Below are 25,905 nucleotides of genomic sequence, written 5' to 3' on the forward strand. Positions count from 1 at the left end.
AAAACAATCTTCCACTATATTTATAATGGGTACAACCAGAAAGAATAAGAAAACAAGGACTCTCTCTTCTCTTCCTATCTCTCCCTTCTTTGCCCTCTCTCACTCTCTAACTCCGAGAATGGAATACACTTTGCTCTCTGTCTTTGTGATGAAAAACCTAGAGCAGAACCCCTCCTTATATAGCCATAAGGATATCAACTTTCTTCACCAATTAGGAAACCTATTCCTATTGGTGGTAGGCAATTATGCCTTCTCCTTCTTTGTAATCAACAAGGATTACAGGTAATCCTATATCAATAAGGATTTTCATTCCTCATTGGAACTCCATTCATCAGTAGGAATCCAAAACCTACTGGGTAAACAATTCTCATACTCTAAGACAATTGTCTTAGGAAAGACTCATGGGCTGGAAACCCAACACTAAGGAGATATCTTCAATGGTTCTCAGAAAGATGCGCGAAATTGCAAAGGCCTACCTTGGACTAACAATAAAAAATGTTGTTATAACTATACCAGCATACTTCAATGACTCTCAGCGATAGGCTACAAAAGATGCTGGGGTGATTGCAGGCATGAATATGATGCGTATTCTTAATGAGCCAACAACCACAGCTATTGCATATCGTCTTGAGTCTCTTGACAAAAAGGCTAGTACTATTGGTGGTAAAAATGTTCTCATTTTCGATCTTGGTGGTGGTACTTTTGATGTTTCCCTTCTTAAAATTGAAGATGAGATTTTTGAGGTAAAAGCTACTGCAGGAGATACACATCTTGGGGGTGAAGATTTTGACAATAGAACGGTGAACCATTTTGTGCAAGTGTTCGAGAAGAAACACAGGAAGGACATTAGCAATGACCCCAAAGCACTGGGAAGATTGAGAACATCTTGTGAGAGAGCGAAAAGGACTCTTTCTTCAACTGCTAAAACCACCATTGAGATTGATTCTTTATTCGAGGGTATCGACTTCCAGTCTAAAATAACAAAGAGCAAAATTTGAAGAGATCAACATGGATCTCTTTAGAAAATGTATGGAGACTCTGGAGAATTGTGTGAAGGATGCTAAAATTGATAGGAAAATTGTTGATGATATTGTTCTTGTTGGTGGATCTACTAGAATTCCCAAGCTACAATAGCTATTGCAAGATTTCTTTAATGGTAAGGAGCCTTGCAAGAGCATCAATCCTGACGAAGCAGTTGCATATGGTGCTGCTGATAGGGAAAAGGTATCAAATACATGCCTCCAACAATCACTCAACAAACACCAGAAATAAGGAATAGCAAACTCGTAAAGAATGGCAAATCCATGCCTCAAATAAACTGATATTATTCATAAACCATAAGCTATCTAATAACAATTACATTACCTAAATTTATAGGGTTTACAATACTTGGAGAATAAGTAGACTTAAGCTAAAATGGAAAGCTAATTAAATGTAAATCCTAAACTGAATGTAAAACGATACCCTAAAAATATCTAAATAATGAAATATCCTAGATTACGAATCTATAATAAAACAACAAAATAATGCATTTAATGTTGCCCCTGTTGTAGGAGAAAAGAATTGTGTTTATTATTGATAATAGGATCCCTTACATAGGGAGTTACAAGGTATACAAAATGTAAGAGAATCCGAATACAATTGAATACCTATAACACTTTCCTATTACAATCCTAAACCCTAGTTTGTAGAGGCACACTATGTCAACATCCTTCAACACTCCCCCTTGTGCCGCTCAAACTTGGTGATGACGCTTTGATCGTTGCCTCGTTAAAAACCTTGTCAGGTAACAAAAACCCTGTGAGACAAAAATAACTCTGGTCGACTGACAACAAGAGCACAACACGTCCTTCACTCTTCGATATCGAACATGTAGATATCATACCTCCCCCTGATGTCCATATCTCCCCCTGATTGCTACAATCATGGGAGTTCGGATAACTTTCTTAATTCGATGCTCTTCACATGTTTCTCGAAGGTGGATTTTGGTAACGACTTAGTAAATAAGTCCGCTATATTATCCTCTGATGGGATTTGGTTCACTTCAATATTTAGAAGTGCTTGTTGTTGCTGATTGTAAAAGAACTTAGGCGATATATGCTTGGTGTTGTCGCCCTTGATGAAACCCAATTTCATTTGCTCAATGCAAGTGACATTATCTTCATAAATGCATGTAGGTTCATCTGTGGTAGACTTCAAACCACAAGTTCCTCGAATGTGTCTAACTACTGATCTTAGCCATATGCATTCTCGCACGGCTTCATGTAGAGCGATAATCTCTACATGATTTGAGGAAGTGGCAACAAGGGTCTGCTTTGTAGACCTCCAAGATATCGCAGTGCTTCCCATGGTAAAGACATAACTCATTTGGGAGCAACCTTTGTGAGGATCAGAGAGGTACCCTGCATCAGCAAAGCCCATCAAGACATCGTTGTCATTTTGATGGAGGGGAGGAGGAGCACGGAAGGTGGCATTTTTCCTTGTGGGGTCCGATCCCATACTTCTGCCATTTATTTTCTCTCTGTAAGGATAGAATAGGCCCATATCAATCATACCTCTCAAGTACCGAAAGATTGTCTTTATGCCAATCCAATGGCGGCGTGTTGGCGCAGAACTATGTCGAGCTAACAAGTTCACTGCAAATGAGATGCCTAGTCTTGTGCATTGAGCTAAGTACAATAATGCGCCTATTGCACTTAGATAGGGCACTTCAGCCTCTAATAAGTCTTCGTCCTCATCCCTTGGATGAAACGAATCTTTTTCAGGCTCAAGACTACGGCCGATCATGGGAGTACTCACAGGCTTCGCTTTATCTTCATTAAAGTGCCTTAGTAATTTTTGAGTATATGCTGACTGATGGATCATAATCCCATCACTACAGTGCTCAAGTTCTAATCCGAGGCAAAACCGTGTTTTCCCAAGATCTTTCATCTCAAATTCGGATTTCAAGTACTTAGCAGTTTCCTTTAACTCATCTAGAGTTCCAATTAGGTTCATGTTGTTGACATAACCTGCTACAATTGCAAATCTGGAACTTGTCCTTTTTATAAACACGCATGGGCATATTTCATTGTTGACATATCCCTTCCCAATCAAGTAGTCACTTAGACGGTTATACCACATCCGTTCGGATTGTTTCAATCCATATTGTGAGCGTCTCAATCTATTGAGAACACGCTCCGTGGTTTAGAGCCACTTGACTTGGGTAATTGAAGTCCATCTGGAACTTTTATATATATCTCTGAATCTAGATCCCCATAGAGATATGCTGTGACCAAATCCATAAGCTGCATGTCAAGTTTTTCAGAAACTACCAAACTGACAAGGTAGCGGAACGTTATAACGTCCATTATGGGAGAGTATGTCTCCTCATAGTTGATTCCAGGGCGTTATGAGAAACCTTGCGCCACAAGGCGGGCTTTGTATCTAACAACCTCATTTTTCTTATTACGCTTTCTAACAAATACCCATTTATGGCCAACAGGCTTTATACTTGGGGGTGTCGGCATTATAGGCCTAAATACCTGTCTCTTTGTTAGTGAATCCAATTCAACCTGGATCGCATCTTTCCATTTAGGCCAGTTTGCTCTTCGTTGACATTCTTCAATAGAGCGAGGTTCGATATCATCATGTTCTATAATTCCTTGAGCGATAGAATATGCAAACACATCATCAGGGATAATAGAATCTCGACTCAACGTCTCATGTACACTAGTGTAATTCATGGAGATCTCTCGATTCTCTGGGATTGGTTCTGACATTGGAGCATCCCCCAATGATGTCTCTTGGACAAAACCATAATCCGGAATATCTTCATGAGACGGGTTATTTATGTCGATGATTAATAGATCTTTTTGTGCCAAACTCGCTTTCTTTCTTGGGCGAGAATCTATCGAACCTTTGGGCCTCCCACGTTTCCTTACTGGGAGCCCGGCCTGAGCCACATTTCCATCACCATTAGTGGTGGCGGCGCCATGTCCAATACCCCTAGGGTTGGCGCCTTGTCCATTATTTTTAGGGACATCAATCCTTGCAGGCACGTTTGCAGCAGGTATATGTGATCTTGTCACTGTAGCAATATCAGTAAACGCATCAGGCATAGAGACTGCTACGTTCTGAAGGTCGAGAATTCTCCGCACTTCAATCTCAGACTGTGCGGTTCGGGGATCAAGATGAGACAAAGTGGGGACAGACCACGACAATTCCTGTCGTTCCTGTTGAACATTTTTGTTCTGATCTCCCCCTAACGATGGGAAGACTGTCTCATCAAAGTGACAATCCTCAAATCTAGCGGTAAATAGATCGCCTGTCAAGGGTTCTAAGTAGCGGATAATAGTTGGCGAGTCATATCCAACATAAATGCCTAATCGTCTTTGAGGACCTATTTTGGTGCGCTGTGGCGGCGCAATTGGCACCTAAACTGCACACCCAAATATGCGTAAGTGTGAGACATCAGACTCATATCCAGTAACCATCTAGGACGCAGAAAAGGGTTGAGTGGCAATAGGCCTCAGACGAATAAGCACTATTGCATGCAATATTGCATAGCCCCAAGCAGAAATAGGGAGATTGGTGCGCATAACCAATGCTCTAGCGACCATTTGAAATCTTTTAATGGCAGCTTCTGCGAGACCATTTTGGGTGTGAACATGAGGAACAGGGTGTTCAACCTCAATCCCAATGGACATGCAATAGTCATCAAACGTTTTTGATGTAAACTCTCCAACATTGTTAAGACGAATTGAATTAATGGGATGATCAGGGTGATGAGCCCTTAACTTAATGATTTGTGCTAGGAGTTTAGTAAATGCAGTATTTCGAGTGGACAAAAGCATGACATGTGACCAACGTGTCGATGCATCAACCAACACCATAAAATATCTAAATGGTCCGCTAGTTGGTTGGATAGGTCCACAAATATCACCTTGGATTCTTTGTAAGAATGGTATGTTTTCTTTAGTGTCCTTTGCATAGGATGGTTTAGATCCTAACTTTGCTAAAGAGTAGGCTTTGCAAACCGAATGATGAGCTTTGGAAGCAACCAAGGAAGAATTTGGTCGTACCACGAAGTCACAATTGACTTTAGAAGTAGAAAAAGGAACTAAGGAGGCATTAGTAGTGTCAATACCATTGTTGGGCCGCAGGGGGTAGGCGGCTTTGGCTCTACCTTGGACCAAATTTTGGTTCTGACTTCTTTTTGTTTTGAAAAATGGATGTCTTTGTGAAGTCTTTAGTATACAGATCATCATATCACGACCTGGGTGTCCCACACGATCGTGCCAAAGCCTATATGTGTCAGAATCCCATAAGTCATCTCTCATGACATGGTTAGATTCAACAACTCGAATAGTGGTTGTATACAACCCACTAGAGCGACACAAACGTTTCTCTAATACGCGTTTGTGTCCGTAGTCATTAGAGGTAATGCAAAGGAACTCTTGTCCATTTTCACAATGTGTTTCCACATGAAAACCATTGGCTCGTATATCTTTAAAGCTCAATAGGGTTCTTCCAGCCTTAGGAGCATATAGAGCTTCGGTGACATTAATACTTGTGCCATTTGACAACATAAATTGAGCTGGTCCTCAACCTGAATCAATTGTGATGGTCCAACTATCGTAGTCACAGAAGATCGACTAGGCATCATCCATAAAAATAATTACCTATGTCGCAATATAGTATATGTGGTGCCACTATCAACAAGGCATTCAAACTCTCCAGGAAACGTACTGAAAAATAATAAAGTTCGAAATTAAGACATGTCCAAGACATTCAATAATAAAACGATACTTTATTGATAAATGTAGCCAATGATTACATCAAATGGTCCCAGAAAAAATCTAATCCAAAAATAAAAGCAAACTAAGACACATTGTAGTCACTTTATCCGTTTGGTAACTCCAATCAAATATGACCAGGAAAGTAGAGAGAGATGTTGGTGGAGCGAGGCTCACTTAAGTACCAATTATCTCAATGACTTTCCTAGACATCATATCTTATTGGGTGCGCCACATAAGATAAAGTTAATACAATTGTCATTTATTGACTATTACATGATTCTTGGAAAATAAAAATGACTATTCTAATCAAAGTCTGCAGCATCCTTGTGCACTTCATCTTAAGCTTTGAAGTCCTCTATGGTGAGATCAACATCTCCACCATATTCTTTTTCTTTTGCAAGGTACACTTCTTACTCTCTCAGGTCCCTATATGCCCTGTATCTTGCAGCTAGTTGCTCACTTGCCTTACATTGCTTGAACCAATGCTCAACTGATCCACATCAATGACACACATCATTGTGGTTGCCTCCCTTCACTTGAGGTGCACGTGGTGCATGTTGTGGACGTTCCCTAGGAGGATTGGCGCCTCCACCACGACCCATGGCGCCACCACCATGAGCTATGGCTCCACCACCACGGCTAGGGTTGCCACGACCCCCTCTCCCACGTGTGGCATTGCCACCACGTGTATCCATTCTATCCTGTGGTTTCCTTCATGATTAGGGTGGTTATATGAACCCATACGTCCTTCATGTCCCTTATTCCTAGGGTTCCGCTCCTTGCACCCTCCTTTGGGTGCATTATAATTCGCCTCATGAACACTCTTAGTTCCAATGGGCCTTGAATTATAATTCTTCACGAGTATGTTATCATGTTTCTCAGCTACATATATGATATTGATAAGCTGATGAAACCTCTTGATCCGTCCAGCATTGACTTCAGTACGGTATTGCTTTGATATCACAATTACTGAAACGGGGAAGGTGGAGAGAGTCTTCTCAATTAGCTCTTGCTCTGTCAAGTTGTCCACCGAATCTCAACATGGTTTGTAAGCGAAGAGCCTCTGAATTATATTCAGCAACAGACTTGAAGTCAGCAAAGCACAAATTGTTCCATTGAATCTTCAAGTCAGGGAGGAAGGAATCTTGGACATTGCCAAAGCACTCCTCTAGCGCTACCCATAGCTCTCTTGCATTCTTGATCGACATATACTCCAATCTGAGTGCTTTGTCTATATGACGTCGCATCAAGATAACTGCTTGAGCATGCTCTATAGGTGTTCGGATGAACACAAGATCAGGGTTAGGTGCCTGGATTATGGGTAATATTCCCTTTGAGGTGAGATGGTTCTCAACATCGGTTACCCAACTGTGGCAATCCGAGCCTGTTGAGTCAAGCATAGGAAAGTCGAGCTTTGGTTCATTCGACATCCTGAAATAAGAAGAGAAAATATATTAGTTTCAGAGCTAAACTTCCACAAAAACTAAAATAATAAGATTTCCGAGCTATGCTACCAAGAAATCAATTTCCAAGAATCTCTTTTGGATTAGACCGAACAATAGTGTTTTACTATGGTCACAATTTGATGCTTACGGACACTCTTAGTCCAAGCATTGTGAACGTTCTTAGTTCACACGAACACTCTTAGTTCGTTTAATTATGAACACTCTTAGTTCATACGAACACTCTTAGTTTGTTAAGCGTGAATCCCCACAATTCCGTTTTGTTAAATATCAAAATCATTTGGCAACATATATTCCAATATTTGCAGAAAATAAAAGGAATTTAAATACAAGAAAGCAGCAACCTTAATACCGTCTGTTCTTTAGGCTTTCCTCTTTTTTCTTTTTTTTTCTTGGGCCGGGTCCCTTCCTTTTTTTTTCTTTTTTTTTTCTGGGCCGGATCCCTTCCTTTTTTCTTCTTTTTCTTTCTTTTCCTTTGGGTCTTCTTCTTCTTTCTTTTCCTCTGTTCTTCCTCCTCCTAATCTGCAGCGATCGACAGTTGAAGCAGGTGGGAGGCTGCTGCTGCTGCAGTTCACTGGTGGTGCTGCTGCAAATCGGAGGTGCTGCTACAAAGAGGAGGTGCTGCTACAAAGAGGAGGTGCTAGGATCCGGACTTGCGAAGCGGGGGCGTTGGGTTGTGCGCAGGTGAGGCCGGTTTAGCTGGTGAGGGACGTTGGGCGCTGGGCAAAGGACTGCGGTGTGCAGTGAGCGCAGGGGCTTGGGCAGTTGGGCTGCGGGCTTGTGTGTAGCGCGGGTTGTGCAGGGACGCAGGCTTGCGGGCTGGAGGTTGCAGGGAAGGCCGGCTGGAGGCTGCAGGCGAGCTGCGCAGCAGTAGGTTGCAGTGACTTGCAGAAGGGAGGGCTACAGGCGAGCTGGGCGGCAGTAGGCTGCAGTGGCTTGCAGAAGGGAGGGCTGCAGGGAGGTTGCAGCAGTGAGTTTGGAGGCTGCGGCAATTTTTATGGTTTTTTATTTTTCTTTTCGGCTAGGGTTAGAACTCGTGCTGATAACGTGTTGTAGAAGAATAGAATTGTGTGTTTATTATTGATAATAGGAGCCCTTATATAAGGAGTTACAAGGTATACAAAAGGTAAGAGAATCCAAATACAATTGAATACCTATAACACTTTCCTATTACAATCCTAAACCCTAGTTTGTAGAGGCACATTATGTCGACATCCTTCAACAGCCCCATATGCACACCCGCATTAGCTGCTGACGGCTACAGTTTTGTGTGGTGGCATTGAGAAGGTTCAAGACTTACTCTTGTTGGATGTAACTCCACATTCCCTTGGTTGTCTGCGTCATACAGGAGCATTTGAGGTTTTTATACCAAGAAACACTACCATTCTCACCAAGAAAACTAAAGTTGCCACAACTAGACTTCAAGACCAAACTGGTGTGATATTTGTTGTGTATGAGGGCGAAGAAACAAGAGCCCAACAAAACAAATTGTTGGTGAATTTGCACTTGATGGAATCCCTCCTAGTTCAAAAGGAAAACCTCAAATCATTATTTTCTTCGAGATCGATGCCAATGGAATTTTGATTGTCTCCGCTGAGGAAAAATGACTTCGTCTTAAGAATAAGATCACAATTTCCAATTATAGAGGCGGGTTACCTAAAGTGGAAATTGAGAAGATGATCAAAGAAGCAGAGAAATACAAGTTAGAGGATGAGGAATATAACAAGAAAGTGAAGGCTAAGCCTGCATTGGAAGACTGCAGGAGAAATGCAAAGAAAGATGGCCACGCATAGGAGAAATGCAAAGCAATGTCATTGGAGGCTACCGATTGCCAAATGATCTATAAATTGTATTTAGTTATCGATATATAAGCACTGTCTAAATTCTGTTTGCACTTTGTTTGTTGTATCTGTCAATGACTCAACTGCTTGTATGTCGTATAGACGGTATAGTTTAAACACTATTTTTTGTATCCATTATATCCATCATGTCAATGCTATATGTTGGATGGGCCGGTGATGTTCGAGCTGGCGAGGCTTGGGTGGGGCGTGGGTGGCGCAGCGCGAACATGGAGGCCTGGTGGTAGAGCGTGGTGCTGCATGGACAGACACACACGGATGAAGATGTTTGGGCCTGGCTCCAAATCCGGCTAAGGCTTGATGGGTGTGGGCTTTCTCCTTCTGTACTACCCCATTGGGCCTTTATTTTGGACTAGGGGTTTGGGCCTTTAGTTTTCCAATTTAGTCATTTTGATTATAATAATTCCCTACTTTGTTAGGGAACTATGCTTCTAAGGTTTTAGTTAACGTCATCGAGTCTAGTTTACTCGGCCTATTTATTATGTAGTAGTTAATAGTCTATAGGCTTCCTCTACGAGCATGAAACCGTCAAATATCATTTATTAAGCAAGTGAGTGCAATTTGAGAATAAGTCCTATTTTATTTAAACATAGCTCAGTTAACAAGATATTTCAAAAGTCACATATTAGAATTAGAGAATTAGACAAGATGACCAATCGACAACCATGGCCACAAGGCCTCAATACCATAATAAAAACTAGAGAGAAGACGACCCATCTACAAAACCAAAATTAAAATTCGAGAAATTTAAACATAGACAGAAGGAAAGGACCCATCATAACATACACGACGATCGTCAATCAAACATGATCCAAACAACACGCTGTCAAGAGAGCTGGCCACAGTCAGCAACCATAACAAGCTGGCGGTCCTTCCAGAGCTCGAGCTAACCTTCTCGACATTATTGACCACATCGAGACCCTCAACAACCTGACCGAACATGACGTGCCTGTTAGATGTCTTAAGAGCAAGACATTGTATTAAGCTGGACATAGATGCTTATATATATGTAATTGGTATTGAATTTGATTGTTAATAATTGAGGATGCAGACTTAATTAAATCATGTTAATTAGCCCACCTCATTAATCTGTTTTGATTTAAAATTCAAATAAATATGTTTATTAGGATAAATCTGATTTGGACAAATTTGAAAATGCAGTTAGAATGGCATGATAGTTTCTTGATGGAAGAAACTGTCATGCATGGCTAAGCGTCATATATAATCAGGTTTTGGTCCCTGCTGATACACATCCATTATTCTCATTCAAAAACAGTCCCATCCACTTATAGAGAATTATAAAGGTGTAATTAGGAGAAGATCAAAATGAATGAGTCAAGTTCTTCAAGTAAGTATGATGTTCTTCTAGTTTCAATATTTTCTGGAAAACTGGGATTGCTGATGCTGTATCTATCCTAGTTCTATTTTGCACAGAAATGTCTATCTACATGTATTCATTTTGGATATAGATTTGTATTTATTTTCATGTATAGTTCTAACAATTGGTATTAGAGCATGTCTATATTCATGTGAATTACATGTTCTGTGTAGTTTTTTCAATTTGAATTATGGGATCACACAATAATCCGCATATAGTTTCAATATATATCGTTTAAATTTGAATGCATACATGTAGATATAAATCTGAATATTATGATACAAATTAGTATGAATTCCTCAATTTGCATTGAAATATTTGCTTCAACTAGTTGTTATAAGTATGTATATATATCACATATATGTTCTGTGATTTTGATACATGTTTTAATAAAACTCATCTTTGTAAATTCATATGTATATATATATATATATATATATGTGTGTGTACACTGTAGTGTATCAAATTGCTTGATCTCCTATATGTTTTCCTTATGCTGCCAAAGTAGCTATAAATAAGAAAATCTCCAGAATTGGGAAGATCATCATAAAGACAGCAATAAACGCGACAAAATAAGTTTCATTTACTTCATACTATCAAAGTAGCCTAGTATACAAGAAACTATCTACCTATTCTGTCTACTTCATACAAGATCACATCATAAAACTTAAAATCAAATTGATGTTAATTTCCAAAGAAATATACATCAAGCATTTGGTTTATGATTGTGCATATGCAGAACTGTGAACTTTTAGATATCATTGGAGATGAGTACACCACAAAGGTTGTCAGAATCTTGAAAGTGATTGAGTTTCATTTTTCTGTTTATATGATTTGGCATGGATGAATTTTCAAAATATGAACTTTCATTTCATTTTGGGACTCGAAAATATTCTGGTATTTGGCAAACTAGAATGTTTACTAAATTTTATTGATATGCAGCCATGCATTTCCCTTTGAGTATCAGCCAAATTGAGCTTCTGAATGGCTCTAACTTCAAAAAATGGAAACCAGACATTGAGCTAAACTTGGGAATACTTGACTATGATCATGTGCTCAAGGAGGATCCACCTGAGGAATTGACACCAACTGCAAGCAGGGAGGTCAAAGCGAAGTTTGCAAAATGGCACAAACACAACAAAATGGCTTTGATCATGATCAAGAAAAGCATACCTGATAATGTGAGAGGAGGCATTCCAGATTCTGAGTATGCCAAGGAGTTTTTCAACTCCATTGCTGAGAAGTTTAAAATCTCAGATAAGGCTGAGATAAATAATCTCATGAAATCACTCATGAGGATGCAGTTCAATGGGAAATGGAGTGCTAGATAATTCATCATGAGAGATTCAGATATTGCTGGAAAGCTAAGGGGACTGAATATGGCTATGGAAGATTCATTCCTAGTTTACATGCTGCTAACAAACTGCCAGAAGATTATGATAATCTGAAATCACTCTACAAGACTCAGAAGGAGCAGTGGAATGTGAATGAATTGATCTCATTCTATGTTAAAGTTGAAGATGAAGTCAAGAATAAAGGAAAAGAGATTTCAGTGAACTTAGTCACTAAAATGCAGCACAAGAAAAGGTTTGGAAACAATTACAATAAAGGCAGCACCTCAGAACTTACAGTTAAGACTGACAACAATAAGGATAAGTCTTCTAAGCCAGCTATTGTGATGAAATGTTTCTTTTGAAAGAAACCAGGGCATTTTAAGAAAGATTGTGAGGGTTTCAAGGCTTGGCTAACTAAGAAAGGTAATTTTCTGTCAAATTTAGTTTTTAATTTAGAAACAAATGATTTTCTGCATGACAATTCATGGTGGTTTGACACTGGTTCACCTATACATATTGTCAATTCATTGCAGGGATTATCAAGAATAACAATCCAAAACAGGAATGAGATAAAGATGTGCACTGCAAGTGGCCAAAAAGTAGCTGTAAAGGCTGTTGGAATTGTCAAGCTTGTGTTTAGGAACAATTATGTATTAGAATTGAACAATGTTTATTATGTCCCTAGTATAAGTAGGAATCTTATTTCTGGTTCTCAGTTTGTGCAATGTTTATTGTATCCCTAGTATAAGTAGGAATCTTATTTCTGGTTCTCAGTTTGTGTCAAACAATGGTTTCAAGTTCTCTAGTGACAATAAAGTTATGCTATTCTATCATGATTTAGTATGTTTTGGTCAAGCTAAAATTATAAATGGTTACTGGTTTGTGGATTGTGTTAATGCATCATCTGTTTCAAATCAAAATCAGGAAATTTTCATGTTGAACAAAAGTCCTGCAAATTTGATAATAATTCTTCATCTTATCTATGACATAAAAGACTTGGCCATATTTCGAAGGAAATAATGAAGAATCTGAATAAACAAGGAATTTTACCACCTTTGAACTTTGAAGATTTTGAAACCTGCATTGATTGTTTGAAGGGAAAAATGACAAACTCTATAAGGACAGGTTCAAAAAGAAGTGAAAATTTGCTTGACTCAGTGCATACTGATGTTTGTGGCCCTTTTCCAGTAAATACCATATGTGGGAATTGTTATTTCATTACTTTCATTGATGATTTTTCAAGGTATAGCTATATTTATTTGATTTCTGAAAAATCACAAGCCTTGGATAGCTTCAAAATCTTTAAAACTGAGGTTGAAAGACAAACTGGAAGACTTACAAAGGTTGTTATATCTGATAGAGGAGGTGAGTACTTTGGAAAATATTCAGAAAAAGGCCAACACAAAGGTCCATTTGCAATATATTTACAAGAATGTGGCATAGTACACCACTCCATACACTCCACAACAAAATGGAATTTCAGAAAGAAGGAACAGGACCTTGATCAACATGGTTAGGAGTATGATTTTGAGATCAGGTTTGCCAAAATTTCTATGGGGAGAAGCATTGAAGACTGCCAACTACATTTGTAACAGAACTCCAAGCAAAGCAGTTTCTAAAACACCTTTTGGGTTGTGGTGTGGCTACAAACCAAGCTTGAATCATTTCCATATGTGGGGATGTAAGGCAGAAGCAAGAGTGCATAGTGTTGAAGCTGGGAAACTTGATTCTCAAACCTTGAGTAGTTCTTATTTTATTGGTTACTGTGACAAGTCCAAAGACTACAGATTTTACTGTCCAAGAAGAGGGACTAGGATTGTTGAGTGTCACAGAGTTATTTTCTTTGACGAGTTGATTGATCAACAAGAAAATGTGGATGATGACATGGATACAGCAAGTTTAGTCCATAGTAAATTTGAAGATTGGTTCATATATCCTACTTACTGTGATGATATTGAAAGCAACGATATTGCACAAATGGAATTACTTCCATTGCAAGAAATGCAAAATGATCAAGTCAACATTGTGGGAGAAGTTCAAGGTGAAAATGCAGAAGTTGCTCAAGTAAATGCAGAACCTGGAAATGTAGAAGCTGAAATTGCAGAACCAGCAGTTCTGAGAAGATCAGGGAGAGAAAGAAGGTCAGCAATCCCTGACGACTATCATGTTTATCAAATAAATGCAGAACCTGACATAGGAGCAGAAGATGATCCCACATAAGTTATGCAGGCAATGCAGTCTATAAACAGTATTAAATGGACAGAAGCTATGGATGATGAATTACAAAGCATGTCAAAGAATGAAGTATGGTCCTTGGTGGATAAAACTGATGCATGTAAAACCTATAGGCTGCAAATGGGTTTTCAAGACCAAAAGAGATGTAGATGGGAAAGTTGAAAGGTTCAAGGCTAGACTAGTTGCTAAAAGCTATAATAAAAAAGAGGGAGTTGACTACAATGAAACATTTTCACCACTTTCCACAAAAGATGCATTTAGAGTGCTTATGGCCTTGGTAGCACATTTCAACTTGGAGCTGCACCAAATGGATGTGAAGACAACATTCTTGAATGGAGATTTGTGTGAGGAAATCTACATGTTGTAGCCAGAAGGCTTTTTGGAAGATGAAAACAAAATTTGCAAACTCAAAAAGTCCATATATGGACTCAAGCAAGCCTCAAGGCAGTGGTATCTGAAATTTGACAAGGTAATTGCTGATTTTGGTTTTCTAGAAAACAAGCTTGATGAATGTGTTTATATGAAGACCAGTGGGAGCAATTTTGTCTTTCTAATATTGTATGTGGATGATATTCTGCTAGCCAGTAGCAATATGTGTTTGTTGAAAGAAATAAAAGCTTTTCTTTCAAAGCAGTTTGATATGAAAGACATGGGGGAGGCACATTATGTACTTGAAATTGAAATTACAAGGGTCAGAAAGCAAGGTGCATAGGGACTGTCACAAAAGAACTACATAGATAAAGTACTCCAAAGATTTGGAATGTAGGATTGCAGGCAAGGAGAAGCACCTATATCTAAAGGTGACAGATTGCACAAAGGGCAGTGTCCAAGCAATATTCTACAGAAAATGAGTATGGAAAATGTACCGTATGCAAGCCTAGTTGGAAGTTTAATGTATGCTCAAGTATGTACAAGACCTGACATATTTTTTGCCATAAACATGTTGTCAAGGTACCAAGCAAATCCAAGATATGAGCATTGGGTTGCAGGTAAGAAGGTTTTAAGGTATTTGAAGAAAACCAGGGATCATATGCTGGTTTACAAGAAAATTGAAGATCAAGATTTTGAGATAAAAACATATGCAGATGCTTCATACAAGTCTAATATGGATGATTTAAAATCCACTTCAGGCTATGTTTTTGTTTTGGCTAGAGGTTCAGTTTCATGGAAGACTGCTAAACAAAGCTTGACAGAAACTTCAACATTCCAAGTAGAATATATAGCTATTTTTGAAGCAACTGGTCATTCATTGTGGTTAAGGAATTTTGTATCTCAATTGAAACTGGTGGAGTCCATTGAGAGACCTATGATCATCTATTGGGACAATGCATTTGTAGTGTTCTTCTCAAAGAACAATAAAAGATCATCTGGATCTAAGAACATAGATGTGAAGTATTTTGCTGTTAGAGAAAGTGTGAGAGATGGTGAAATAAAAGTGGTCAAAATTGGAACAAATGATCAACTAGCAAATCCTTTGACAAAGGCATTACCTGTGTCTGATTTCATTAGCACATCAAAACTAGGGATTTTTGGGAAGTTTGGATGCTGATGTGAACTGATCACATTGTACTTGATACCATGTGTTCTAGTTTTATTCATTGAGAGTGAGTAAAACACTGTAGTTCATTTACATTAATGTATTTAATGTATTGTTTGCTGCAAAATAAAGTTGTACAATTCTAGATGCTGTTAATATAATAGCATATTCGCAGAAAAATGATTTTAGTATGAAGTTAATTCAATCTTCAATGTATGTTGAAATTTTGGTAGGACTATATGTATATGCTTGATTTTAGATGATTGCTCAAGTTTAAGCATATAGTTATTACTATATTTTGAGGGAATTCATGTAGTTTTACTTGCTGCATTGTGGCTTTGGAAAGCTAGTGATTTACTAACTCACCAAGACATTCTTTGGTTCATTACAGTTTAAGTATTACTGATAGAATTTTGACAACAGATTCATGATGTGAACTGGATTCAGGTGCACACTCTAGTATGCTACGTTATGTGTGTATGTCTAAGTCCTAAGCAATGTCCAGTTCAGTGGGAGATTGTTAGATGTCTTAAGAACAAGACATTGTATTAAGCTGGACATAGATGCTTATATGTAACTGGTATTAAATTCGATTGTCAATAATTGAGGATGCAAACTTAATTAAATCATGTTAGTCCACCTTATTAATCTGTTTTGATTTAAAATTCAAATAAATATGGTTATTAGGATAAATCTGATTTGGACAAATTTGAAAATGCAGTTAGAATGGCATGACATTTTCTTAATGGAAGAAACTGTCATGCATGGCTAAGCTTCATATATAATCAGGTTTTGGTCCCTGCTGATACACGTCCATTATCCTCATTCAAAAACAGTCTCATCCACTTATAGAGAATTATAAAGGTGTAATCAGGAGAAGATCAAAATGAATGAGTCAAGTTCTTCAAGTGAGTATGTTGTTCTTCCAGTTTCAATATTTTCTGGAAAACTGGATTGCTGATGCTGTAACTATCCTAGTTCTATTTTGCATAGAAATGTCTATCTACATGTATTCATTTTGGATATAGATTTGTATTTATTTTAGTGTATAGTTCTAACAGTGCCTGCCGTCGAGCCACTCAGTCTTGGAGGTCCAGTGGTGTCTGACGCAAAACCGAACAACAAGGTTATCATAATAAGTTTGCCACAGACCATCAACAACAACTCTTTCGGTAAACCTGGAAGCAGAAGCTAGTAAACCACGGTATGGACAAAGAGCCATTGTATGTTTTGGATCATCCGTGAGACGGCAGTTCCGAAGGGATATTTGATTTTTTTTTTTTTTTTTAAGGAGAGCTTTATTGATTCCCCTCCTACTCCAACAGTCGGGCAGCGTTAACATGTCCCATTACAAAAGTTCATACAATTCAACAACCACAGAAAATACAGGTATACAACATATTAAGAGATCTAGAATCAGCTTTACAGATAAGTGAACTTGAAATCCATGTCAGCAGTGATTGCTATAAATCACAACCGCCAGTACAAAAATTGTTAGTAGAAGTCTTGGCTCATCACGTACAAGTTGCCCATAATTGCTTCGGGGTTGTTGTGCTTAGTAGCTCCGGTACTGCCTGTTGTCATGAAAGATTCACCACATGCAGCCGCATTGTCCATTTGATTTGGGATTGATAAATATAAAAGCAGACCTGAGTTTGTCATCCACAAAATCCATCTTGGTTCCAATAACATGCATCAGAGCCTTGGGATCGATAATGTATTAAAAAGGGCGCCTCAGGCGCGCCTTAAGGCTTAGAAAGCGCGAGGCGTTGTAGAAAATGAGTGTGTTTTGCAGGTGAAGCGCAGAGGCAAACAAGGCAGCTATGCAGGCCGAAAAGGCGGCCAAAGCACGCCTTAAGGCGTCTAAAGCTTACGCCTGAGATTTTTTTCTTCTTCACCAAAACGACGTGGTTTTGAGAGTTAAAACTCCTTCAGGTCTCAAGCTGAAGTTATTTTCGATTCCTTTAGCCTCCTCCATCAAAACTCCGACTCTTTCACTTCCAAATCGCAATTCCCAAGAAACAAATTTGATAAAATCATCAAGAGCCCATGAGTTTTCTCAAGGATTTAGCTCTAAAGGAGGCTTTTTTGGCACTTGGAGCAAGAGATTTTCTCACTTGGAGATTTGGAATCAGATTTGCAGCAAAGGATTTAAGGTATGAATTTGATTTCCTTGATCTTGCTGGTGAATCCGATTTGCAGCAAATGTTTTGTTTTTCTTGTTCAATTAATCACTTTGGTGCAACTGGGAATGTGAGATTATGATAATAGCATAAATGAATGAAAATCATGTATGATAGCAATCGGTGCAGTGATAGCAATTGATACTAAATGAGGGAAAGAACATGGTATTGGCAAGGTTTGCAGAATATGCAGACCATAGTGTTGGGGATTATCATGTGCTTTGGTCATATTACTCATATATGATAACAATCTGGGATTTTCATGTGTTTCTGGTAATCATTTTGTAATCAAAACAAAGGAGTGGTGTTTCATTATGGCCAAAGTTGCTGGCTTTACCTCTAGCAGAATTGCTTTCTCAATTAAGTTTCTACTTATTGCAATAATGTTCCTTGTATGGCAAATCGAACACCTTCAAGTATAGTGAGGCTGGCTAGAGTACTAATCACTGATAATTAGATTATAGTATAGCTTCTGTTATTATCTTTTAGAGAAATTGACAGTTATTTTTGTGTCGTGACGTGACGGTTATGTTTGTTTTGTGAGTTTCAGGGGCACATGATGTGGCTGCATAGACAAGACTCCTAGGAGAAGTTTGAGGGATCTCAGTGAAGCCAATAACAATGATGCTGATAATCAGCTTTTAAGCTTTGAGCCATTACCATCAGAATTGTATGTAAACAATTCCCAACTTCTGTTTTTTTTTCAGTCTGTGTGATTGGTTTCTGAGTTTCAGTGTGTAATTGGGAGGGAGTAGTCTGATTTTGGTTGTCAGATTTTAGTTTTTGGTTACAATACATAGTTCTATATATAAGACTAGTTATATACATAAATACAACTGATTTATACGTAAGGCTTACGCCTTACGCGTCAAGGCGAACGCCTTCTTGAGGCTCTCCCGAAAACACCTCGGCTACGCCTCAGCCTTTTAAAACATTGGATCGATTAATATCTTCACGCCTTTATCTTCAACCAACTCATCGAACTGTCTATCATCTGCGTAATTGAGAGTGTACGACAAGCCGTTGCAGCCACGCTCCTTAACCTTGAGCTTCAGATAAGACCGCTGGCGCTGCTCTAGCAGCTGCCGTATTCTAGAAGCTGCCCGGGCCATCCTCCCCCCTCCCCCCCGGCCGCCAGAATCTGCGAGGCCATCAATACACCGCCCTTCCCAAATTTCTCTTCTTTGGGTTATTTGATTTCTAGTCAAGCAAGGAAATAAAAAAGAATTCCTAATATTGCTAGGGATGCATGTCCTAACTGAATAATGTTTAATCAATGCTCAATCTTTGGCTATATATACTACGGACCAGAGCCATTATCAATTAAGATTGAGTCTGCAGGCACGTATTCACACACACAAGCTCTTTACGCATGTACAATTAATAATGGCAGTAGCGGCGAAAAGCGAGGGTCCAGCTATTGGCATCGATCTCGGAACAACTTATTCATGCGTTGGCGTTTGGAAACACGATCGCGTTGAGATCATAGCCAATGATCAGGGCAACAGAACGACACCATCATATGTTGCTTTTACCAATATTGGCCGTTTAATCGGTGATGCTGCCAAGAACCAAGTCACCATCAACCCAATCAACACTGTTTTTGGTACATGATCAATTTTCTCATTATCTCCATGTATAACTTATCAACATGCATGGCTGGTTTCGTATTAATTTGAATGATGCTGTCTTTTATGTTACCTAAGAAGTACGTAGATGAACTTTTTTGTTATTTCTTGGCTAACAAGTAGATGACCTCTATTTAGGAAATTTTAAACGCGTAAGGGTTTCAAGGAGTATCAAAGTTCAAACCAATCTAACTACGAACCTTTCATTATCTGAAGCAAGCTAGTTAGCTAGCTAGACTCTAACCACTCCATATTTCGTAGTTCAACTTTTATATATTTATATTTTATGGTTTTGTAACACTACCAGTAATGCTTCTGTTTACAATTTCTTAACTGTGCCAATTCATAATTAATGAAGTATGTTTTGTTTGCAATCTTTCAGGTGCAAAGCGATTGATTGGCAGGAAATTTAGTGATGCATGTGTTAAGAGTGATATGAAATTATGGCCTTTCAAGGTTCGAGGGGTGGGTGACAAGCCTATGATTGTGATCAACTACAAGAATGAAAAGAAGCAATTTGCTGCTGAGGAGATATCTTCAATGATTCTCAGTAAGATGCGCGAAATTGCAGAGGCCTACCTTGGACTAACAATAAAAAATGTTGTTATAACTGTACCAGCATACTTCAATGACTCTCAGCGACGGGCTACAAAAGATGCTGGGGTGATTGCAGGCATGAATGTGATGCGTATTCTTAATGAGCCAACAGCAGCAGCTATTGCATATGGTCTTGACAAAAAGGCCATGACTATTGGTGGTAAAAATGTTCTCATTTTCGATCTTGGTGGTGGTACTTTTGATGTTTGCATTCTTCAAATTGAAGATGAGATTTTTGAGGTAAAAGCTATTGCCGGAGATACACATCTTGGGGGTGAAGATTTTGACAGTAGAATGGTGAACCATTTTGTGCAAGAGTTCGAGAAGAAACACAGGAAGGACATCAGCAATGACCCCAAAGCACTGAGAAGATTGAGAACATCCTGTGAGAGAGCAAAAAGGACTCTTTCTTCAACTGCTGAAACCACCATTGAGATTGATTCTTTATTCGAGGGTATCGACTTCCACTCTAAAATAACAAGAGCAAAATTTGAAGAGCTCAACATGGATCTCTTTAGAAAATGTACAGAGACTGTGGAGAATTGTGTGAGGGATGCTAAAATCGATAGGAAAATTGTTGATGATATTGTTCTTGTTGGTGGATCTACTAGAATTCCCAAGGTACAACAGCTATTGCAAGATTTCTTTAATGGTAAGGAGCTTTGCAAGAGCATCAATCCTGACGAAGCAGTTGCATATGGTGCTGCCGTACAAGCTGCAGTTTTGCATGGTGGCGTTGAGAAAGTGCAGGACTTACTCTTGTTAGATGTAACTCCACTTTCCCTTGGTCGTATGCGTCAAACAGGAGAGTTTGATGTTTTTGTCCCGAGAAACACCACCATTCCCACCAAGAAAACTAAGGTTGCCACAACTGTCTTACAAAACCAAACCGGTTTGATAGTTGATGTGTATGAGGGCGAAGAAACAAGAGCCGAGAAAAACAAATTGTTGGGTCAATTTGTGCTAAGAGGAATCCCTCCTGGTCCAAAAGGAAAACCTCAATTCACAATTTGCTTCGAGATTGATGCCAATGGAATTTTGATTGTCTCCGCTGAGGAAAAAGAACTCTGTCTTGAGAATAAGATTATAATCTCCAATTATAGGGATAGGGGCGGGTTATCTAACGTGGAAATTGCGAAGGTGATCAAGGAAGCAGAGAAGTACAAGGTGATCAAGTATAGGACCAGGAATTTAACGAGAAAGTGAAGGCTAAGTCTGCATTGGGAGACTGCACATAACATGAGGGAGTAGAGTTTCTCGTTTCTTCTGCTATCAGCAAGACGCCAGAAACCCGGCTCAGACTAATCAAAACTGAAGCTCCAAGCTGACATATTTGGTCCCTCATTGTTGAAGTTGTGATTTCACTTTGATTTACTTTACTTGTTTATTCGTCAATAGTGATAGTTTGAGTTTTCTAGAGCAGTAATTTTTGCTTGAATTTATTTTCCACAACGATAAACTAACAACTCCCAATCGAACCATTTAGCCTAGAACCTCACAAGTCTGAAACTCTAGTCAAATCTAATTGGATGAATTATTAGTCAGATACATCACACTACACTAGCTCTAAATCAAAATTAAATCATAGCAATGAAGAAGATAAAGACACTAATAATTCTTTGGCATACAACAGCTGGGAAGTATATGAATTAACGAAGGTAGGAATAACCAGATAATTGCTTGGTTGCGGTGGTTGACCACTGAATGAACATTCTATGTTATTGCCAATTTGCCATGACATTAAATGTAGGTCTTATTTGATCCGCATCAACAATTTAACATTGGATTAATTTGATAAAATCACTAAAGCATCGTATGTCACCGACAAAATTAAAATCCTTGATGTGATTTTAAGTCTACATTTAGAATAAACTGAATTTAGTCCTACATTGAATTTGACTCCATTTTACGATAACAAGAAGTCTAAAATATTGATGTACAATTTGAAAAAAAAAAACTGGTAAGATGTTGTGCATTATGCATAGTAAGAATGAGACTTGAAGTAGGTAAGAGACCATTGAACGCACCACTATTTGCCGGAACCAAAATGGAGTTAGAATTGTAATGTTGGGATCAAAAATGGAAAAACGAAATGATGCAGGAAGATAAAGGAAATAAAATGAGCTATATCGCCTTTTTCGGACTTAGCCTGAGCCCTGAGACAAAGGAGCTGTCTAATGACCCAATTACAGGATGACCCTACCCGAGTCCAAAAAGTAGCCCATTAGTTAAATAAAAAAATTGGAATTCTATATATAACCAGATATTTTTGACATTTTCGAGAACCATTTGAATCAAGTAATGGAAATGGAATGATTCAAATGGTTCTTGATGGTTTAATTGAGGTAAATCAGCACACTAGCCCAAAGTAATATATAATTTTATTGCTTTAGTCATCCCATCTGCAACTTCTGCTTCATAGCCTTCAGAACTAGGACCCATTGCACTTCCTATTGCAGACATAGAGTGTTTGTGCTTCTGGGATTTCAAGATGAGAATTATCACCGTGCGATTGACGGAAGTTCGATGTACTGACTTGTAAGATACCAGACTATCACTCCAAGTTCCTCAAAGTATGTGTACTCGATCATGTCATCATCAGCACCTGATGTCTGAACTGATAGTTCTGCCGCACTCTGAAGCATGGGCATGGCATACAGCAAAAATTTTTCCAAATTTTCCCCAATGGCCAAAGCTAGATCACCAAAGCATGAAAATATTGGAGGCTTCACAGATCGGTGCAACTTGTTGCGTGACAAATTCTTGAGGAGCTGGGGTATCCCGTCAAGATAAGGCAATATTTTACCTTCCAAAGCCTTGGATATATATCCCCAATATTATCACCAACATGGCAACATTGTCAGCAATCACAACTGGGTTTCTTGGGTCATCAGCAGGAATGTTTCTTTCAAATTTTTTAACAAGGTCCCTAACATCAGCAGCCCTGGCATAGATACCACCACCTACTCTTCCGAAAAGAGGTATTGCTGATTCACCAAGACCATAGCCAGTATTTGCCTCAAAAATGCCTTCCCAGTCATCCCCATAGTACAGCTGAAAGAGAATGATGGTAATGTAAAGTACCAAAAGACCATTGGCTGCAGGGAGAAAACCCATGACTGCGCCAGAACCTAAAGGTCACCATAAAGGCTTTCCCCACACCTTTTCTTGCTTTCAATGTTGTCCTGACATTGGCATGGGTTGTGATTTTCATCCCAAGGAAACCAGACAGGAGTGAGGTGATACCAAGTGAGAAAGTAACAGTGCTGAAGATTGCAGTTGCCGGTACTGGCTTGTAGGTGTATGTTTCAACTTAAGTGCAAAGCAACCAAGCATGGAAAATTAGGTGCACTACAGACAGACTAACAATAGTACGCATTAGAAAAACTGACCAGAAGAATAACTCAAGCATGAAAACTCTAAATTGATTTGGAGAAAATCAAGAACTTCATCAGTAGATAAACTCCTTGCTGAAAGATGGCTTTAGTTTTGCCATTTATATTTTCAGAAATGACTGTACAATTCTAATGATTATTGTACTGTGGGTTTGCAACTGATCCATGTCCCTGCACAATTGAGTAGACCATGAAGCACTAGGTAGAGCAACACATTTTAAATTGTTGTGAGACATTCCACAAATAATGAAGATAGGCTTTACATTTGGAATCAGCAAGCACATCATCGTATTGTCAAATTAACCTCAAAGAAATTAAACCATTTGTTCACAAGAGTTTGGCTGACAAGGGTTTGCCTTCAACAAGATAAAGTCATGAAACTGACTACTGAACACAATTAAGAAACCATTTTTGTCACCCGGTAATGCAAGGTGATGAATAAACGATGCCCATGGACTTGCAGCTCTCAAATAAATTGGTTCCGGTACTGGTAAGATGAAACAGCCAATTACTCTTATGCAGTTGGTCTCTTTGATGATAGTTGCAAAGACTTGAACTTGTTGACCCTTTGTTGTAGTCCACAACCAATTAATCCATCAAAAGAGTTAGAGACAAGAAACTGGCCATCTGGTGAGAATCGAGCACATTCTGCATGACTGTTGGTCCCAAAATTACTTGTATGTTGAAGGGTAATTGAATTCAAGTCATGCACATCTTGTTTCATAGCTGTAGTCTTCCTAAATAAGTCAAAAGTGTGTTCCCGGAGGACGTAATCGTTGGTGCTGCTGCCATTTTAGAGCCTGACCGATTAGAGCTATTAATCTTGAAGGTGGCACCACAGCAACTTCTGCAGCAAGTGCTTGAGCAATTTGTGCACGCCGTTTCTCTTTTGTCGAATCTTTATAAGCCTCATTTGGATCGAAATAAGTTCTGGCATGGAGATGCACCAGTCGCAAGTATCTTTCTGGTTGTACTTGTTTCATTACATCCATTACCTGGGTGTTTCTTAAAATAGAACAAACATGATTCACAGATGTCATGTGAACTCCAGTGCCATATGAGGACATAAATGAGGGTCCGTCATGCCCAATCCCATACATCATGATGTTAGATAGTGCATCTTTGGTAACAGTCATCCAACCATACTGGACATGTGGATTCCCACAGTACATTCAACCTGCTTTTGCAACGGCTCAGCTCTTTTTTGCATCAAATGACTAGAGCAGTGCTTAATCTCTACTATATATGCACTCACAAAGGAACCAATCCCCGTATCAAACATGTCTTGGACTGAATTAAAATCCAGTGTCTCAACCAAAACTGAAGACTCAGTTATTAAATTTGCATCAAACCGTAGAGTTCCCTTATGGATTTCCTGCATTTTGGCATCTGATACTTGGTTAAAATAGTCATTGACTTTCGTATAGTCTGTGATCTCTTGGGGGCCCTTTGCCTCGTTCAGCAGAATCAGTAAATCACTCTTGTGACTCAGAATGGCAATACGTACTTTTATTTTTTTAAATACAGGAATGGATTTCTGGAAAGAAGAAGCAACTTGCTTCATCATCAATCCAAGCAATTTGCTTCACTAGACCTGTTTTCACTTCCAACCGCATCATATAAAGAATACCTATCCAAAAAGGGGGGAGAAGAAGATTATTGTGTTTCATTGTGTTTTCTGTTAACGATTATTTTTGGCTAGGCTTTTTATGTGTTAAGCTATTAGTTGACGTTGGACATGTGTTAAAAAGGCTTTTTGAATTGCAATTTTATGTCTTGATTATATGATTATATCATGTGTTTTTCACAAGGAGTGTGATAAGTGTTTCAGGAATTGAAGGCTTCTTCCCAAGTAGAGTTCCTCAAGTACTTGTTGAGGGGAAGTGCTGTCTCAAATATGGTAGTTTTGTATAGGAATACCAAAGGAGGAGAATTCTTGTGTGTGTTGGCATCCCTATACAATGTTCTAAAGAAGTCATCCGAGTCAGTCCTATGATTTAGGAATGTTGATTTTGGGGTAGTATCTTTTGGGCTTTAAGTTATTGCGTTTCAAAGATATTTTCAACTGTTAAAATCGTGGTATTAAAGTCTTGATTGTTTTAGGATTGATGGGATATCTCTTATTGAAAGTTCTTTCCTATTAGGAGTCGTACGTATTAGGATTGAGTCATGATTGAGGATTTGTGATCTCCTTAATATATTATCAACGTTTGCATTCTTTTGGAGTAAATATTGACGCATGAATAATTTGAGAGTCTTGATCGGTTGTTCACAAGAGTCAAAAACACTTGTTCCATGTTGAAGTGTTCTTGATCATTTGTTTATATGCATTGATTCTCTTGAGATCAGTATTGAGCTGTGAAGAAAGAAGAGCGATAGTTGGTGATCGTTCAAGTGAAGAAAGAGTTCAAGATTGAAAACAAACTTCTCATTAGTTTTGTCTAGTGATTGTAGCCGAGCTAGTGCTGTTTGAGTTTGTAAAGAACATATCCTTCATCATAAGTTAATTGTTCTTA

The 25,905-nt window shown here is 38.7% G+C and overlaps 2 pseudogenes; both read left to right on the plus strand.

Annotated features, from left to right (window-relative positions):
* The window catches only part of LOC112169479, a 159,555-nt pseudogene extending 147,519 nt beyond the window's left edge, over positions 1 to 12,036 (plus strand).
* A 7,131-nt stretch (positions 12,037 to 19,167) lies between these two features.
* Positions 19,168 to 21,232, plus strand: LOC121050116 (annotated as a pseudogene).
* The last annotated feature ends 4,673 nt before the right edge of the window (positions 21,233 to 25,905 follow it).

The sequence above is a fragment of the Rosa chinensis genome, chromosome 6 (genome assembly GCF_002994745.2).
Source record: "Rosa chinensis cultivar Old Blush chromosome 6, RchiOBHm-V2, whole genome shotgun sequence".
Lineage (NCBI taxonomy): Eukaryota > Viridiplantae > Streptophyta > Magnoliopsida > Rosales > Rosaceae > Rosa > Rosa chinensis.